Source organism: Acanthisitta chloris, unplaced genomic scaffold (assembly GCF_000695815.1).
Source record: "Acanthisitta chloris isolate BGI_N310 unplaced genomic scaffold, ASM69581v1 scaffold2241, whole genome shotgun sequence".
Lineage (NCBI taxonomy): Eukaryota > Metazoa > Chordata > Aves > Passeriformes > Acanthisittidae > Acanthisitta > Acanthisitta chloris.
Genome location: NW_008655333.1, coordinates 79,013 through 83,746, shown reverse-complemented (window position 1 = coordinate 83,746; position 4,734 = coordinate 79,013).

The window sequence follows — 4,734 nt, the reverse complement described above, 5'->3', positions numbered from 1 at the left end:
AAGGATAACACCTGCCACTGCTTTGTGAGCCTTGTCAGCATCTCAACATGCCAACTGCCTTTTCCTGCCCCTCCCAGAGCTGGGTTGGAAGGGAGAGTAACTTTGGGGGGAACAAAGGAGAATTCCATTGTCTGATGGGATTAAGAGAAACTTTTAACCCTCCAACTAGAAGATAAATTCTGTGTTTTAAAATCTCATCCATTGCAAGCATCAGGATAAATTAGCACTTGTTTTATTCTGGCCTAAAGTCTCATCCCACAGGGATCTCCAAGAATTTCTGCTGCTAAAATATAGCATAGAGGAAATGATAATTTTAGCATCTCTCTGCAGTCTTAATTAAGGCTGTTCTTCTGATATAAAGCTGTGGTGTCTAATTACCAGAAAGCTGTCAGAAAGGAACCTTCAAAAAACCTGTGTCAAACAAGAGTTGGGCAGGCTAGAGATATTTATTGAATCACAGTCTATGGTGCTGGGAGGGTTTTTTTTACATCTAGCTGACAACATTACTCCTAATTCCTCTCTCAGTATTGCACCTCATGTGAGAAATTCTAGTTCCAGCTCCTCTGCACCAAACAGTTGCTTTTTGTCCACGTGAGATTCGCGAGGTTTGGTTGAACAAATCAGGGAATGTTTCCTCCCATTTTTTTATCTTTGTACATTCACAGAACACTTGAAGTCTTTTATTTCTGTGTATTCCACATCTCAAAGCCAAAATTCTGGCACAAATGTCCGTTTCTACTTTCAACAGCAGCACAAACTGTGGTGTAAAAGTGACCAGATAACCTGCAGCAGTCAGGGATCCTCTTGGAGAAGCTGTCCTAGCTCCTGGGAGTTTCCTATAGAGTATGTGGCTCAGAAAAAACTCACATTGAAGAGCAAATCTGCTCTTAAATCCTGTGTTTGCCTCGGAGTCAGCAGAGACTGAGTGGAACCCCGTGAAGCTCAGCTGGGGGTGATGCCCAGCTCTGTCCCTGGGCAGGACCAGCACTGAGCGAGAGCTTTGGGTTTGCTACCAGCTCCTTTTGTAGCTGTTCCTGCTGCAAGTGCCTTCCCTGAGATCTGCATAAGGTAAAAAAAAAAAAGCCAAGCAGAGGTAATATGATGAATGCTGACAGGTACATTTGCTACAATTGATTAAACACTTTTGCCATCCTTAGGATTTGCTTTCCCCCTCCTCGTGCCTTGCCAGGGAGAGGTGTGAGTGACTTTGTCATTGACATTAAACAGTTGTATATACTTCTAGCTGCAAAATGTTATCCCCAGAGTTTGTTTACTCGATCTGTATTTCCAATCAGTGCAGAAGGTTTACTAAAGCAGTTCATTACTGATTTATTTATGATGTATTTAGATAGCAAATATGGTTCTGTCAGCAGTTGCTGGCTAAACAGTGTTGACAGACATTAATAGCATATGGTATAGGAATGGAATTATGATCTTTAAGAGTCTTTGTGTCTCAACATACATTTACAGTTTGCATTTTTCTTAGGTAGAGAGACAGAACTTCCAAACAAGAAAACAAGGTTTTGCTTTTTCTATTTGTAACCTTTGGGGTTTGTTGGTGGTGACATTAAAATCTTCTGTGCCTGTTTAGCTGTTCAATTTAATGGAAGACAAATTCTCCCAAAGGTTTAATTTATTCTCACAAACTGAAATCACTGCATTCTCACCATGGGAAATGGCCTTAATTTTCCCAGCCTTCAGTATACATCAAGCATATAATTCATTTCTCCCCCCTTAATACTTCCCTCATTAGAAAACAAAGTTTTTGATATTTAAATGTTACATAGTTTAAGTTGAGAAACAGATCTCAGCCCTGTAAAGTGCATTTGCAGACATGATTGCTTCCCTGACAGCAAGAGATTTATACAGAAAAACACTTGAATTTCTGACCTTTAATTGTCTGTTTCCTCTAACACAACATTTGTACCCCTGGCAAGGAGAAAAAAAACCACAAATGTGGCTGCTCATAGAGGAGGGAAGAACAGGTAGTGGTGGAATCACTTTGGGGCAGTTGGTGCTGGTTGGGAAGACTCAATTGTGTTGGCAAAGGACTAGGGAAGAAGGTGAATTTCATGTGAGAGTTTGTCTCAGTCACATGAGAACAAAAATTTGGGAAATAATATGGGAAATCATCTCCTTTTTTTTTAGATTGATGATAACTGAGGAGGTGAGGTGGGAATACACTGATTTTCAAAGTAAAGGGCAACACTTTGCTTTCCCTGCAATGGAATTAATCCCTAAAAATCTTTGCTGGATTTACCAGTTGGACTTGATGACCTTAGAGGTCTTTTCCAGCCTAAATGATTCTGTGATTCTGCTGTTTTTCCTCCCAGTGTGTGTTTAAAGCCTTGTTTGTAAGGGGCAGCTGCTAAACCATGCTGAATCCTTCAATAATGAATTAAAAGCAGTTTCAGCCTTCCTGAATCATCTTCCTTTAAACATGTTTTTTCTCTCTTTGTTCGTGCAGCACATTTGCAGTTGGTATCAGGGAAGTGACTGCACAGAAGGAGCAATGAACTGGCAGTCTGAAACATGCTGAAAAATTCAGACACTCCAGGATTCAGATGCAGCCTAGTCAGATTCCAGCTGTGCAGTGGGGGATAGGTGCAGTAATTAGCCATGTAGACAAGGCAAATTGGTAGTCATTCAAGACAAACCTTGTGCAGGTATTAGCTACATCTGTGGCATACTTTGCCTTCATTTAAATTTTAGCATAGATTGATAAACACAGTAAAAATTCATTTTTTAAGGTGTTATTGCTGGGACAAAGAGAAAGAGAAGTCAGCCAGAAATGCTTTAAAAGGGAAGTGTTGTTTGGATTTGAACCTAGTGGCTAAACTGCAAGTGGTTAGACAGTCTGTAATGAAGTGTTGTTGGCCTCTGGTCTGTAAGAAATGCTTCAATTTTGTAGCTCCAAAACAACTTTACTCATAAAATCCTAAAGGACTTTCTCTACTTAGCAAATCAAGCAGGACTTGGTGTCCATAGCCAGTGTATCCTCGTGGATGATCAATAAAGCTCAGCAGATCTCACTTACACAACTCCCACTCACAGCAAAATGGTAATTTAGGGGTTTTCCTTCCACATATCAATGGTTAGTCCAAAATCTGTGTTAGATAAGGTGCACAAGAGTTTTTGTCAGGAATAACTGGGTCATTGATAGCAAACAGATTTTTACTGGTTTGAGCTCCAATCCTCAGTAACATTATTTGGTGAGTTCCTGCCCAGGAAATTGAGTGTGTGTGTGAGTCATTTTATTTTAACACTGTGCACTTACCACTCCTTATTCCTGTGTGATTCCAGACATCACTTCGGGGGTCTGAATGGAAATGTTGAGTGAAAATCCTCTACCACATCCTCACAGCACAAACACAGTTTGAACGTGGATGTGAATGGAATGTCCTGAATCCCTGGGAATGCCTCAGTGTCCAAACCTCTCCCTGCATCCCTTCCCACTGCAGCTTGAAGAAAGCAGATTGGGTTGTTACCAGTGCCCTGACAATGCTCCTGCTCTGCTCATCCCCCTGATTCCCAGCAGAATTCTGAGCCATGATCCATGGATTCACCTGTTGTCACAGGGGTTAGAGCCTTGTTCACGTTCCAGGAAACCCACTCAGACTGATCTCTGCTCTGCACTCCTTCCCACTGATTTATCTTCTGCTGGTTGTGCCTTCACTGATCACTTTCTTATTCCTTTCACACCTCCATCCATTTCAGTTTTGTCCTCCTTTTCCAGCCATTTCTTACACCTCTCCTGCCACCTGCTCCCACCTGATGGATTGGCTACTCACAGTGTTGCTCCTGCCCTGGCATGGGCTCTGCCACAGGAAATAAATGATGCCACACAGACACCTAATGATGCCTTAATAAACAGCACAGGTACACTTGCTCCTCTGCTGAAGTGCAGAGCCCCAGGGATGGTGTCCCATGCTGATGCCTGGGAGGCACTGAAAGGGAAGAGGGAAGAATTCAGACAGAAATGGACAATTCTGGTTTTTGTGTGGACTTGATCACACTTGAAAAGGCCATAAAAGTTTTGCACTTAAAATTGTGATTAAATGGACAATTCTGGTTTTTGTGTGGATTTGATCACACTTGAAAAGGCCATGAAAGTTTTGCACTTACAATTGTGATGAGTAGAACGACAAGAAGTGTATTTGAATTCTGTGAACATTTTAAATAGTGATACATATACATGTGTGCTGCTGCAAAATATATACTATTAGACTATATATATATATATATATATATATAGTCTAATAGTATATATTTTGCAGCAGCAATTCCTTTTCCCAACTCAGTATTCTGAGTGATTTGGCAGAGTGCAGATGACCCTTGTTGTTTTTCCCTCCAGGTATGAATAAGGGCCTGGAAAAACCATGCAGGGAAGTTTACAAAGCTTTTATGAAGTGTTTTTATCCTGTTGGGTAGCAGAGACAGTTAATCCACCCTTTCAGCTCTTTCAGGCTTTGGATCTTTGAGCACTCGACTGCTTTGTGAGTTCCTCAAATCCAGTTATGATGGAGAGAATAAATAGGTTTTTTGGTACCCAGGGAGGTCCCTCACTCACATCTGCAGTGGTTACGTTGTCATACCTGTGCTGAAGAAGTTGTTCTGTCAGTAAATGATCTCTTTGATTACTGGAGTTTTTGTCCATATCATAGTTGGTATTTCTTGCTGAGCCTCCTGCTGCTGCTGCTGCCTCTTCTTCTGTGCTCAGCCCCATGTGATAAA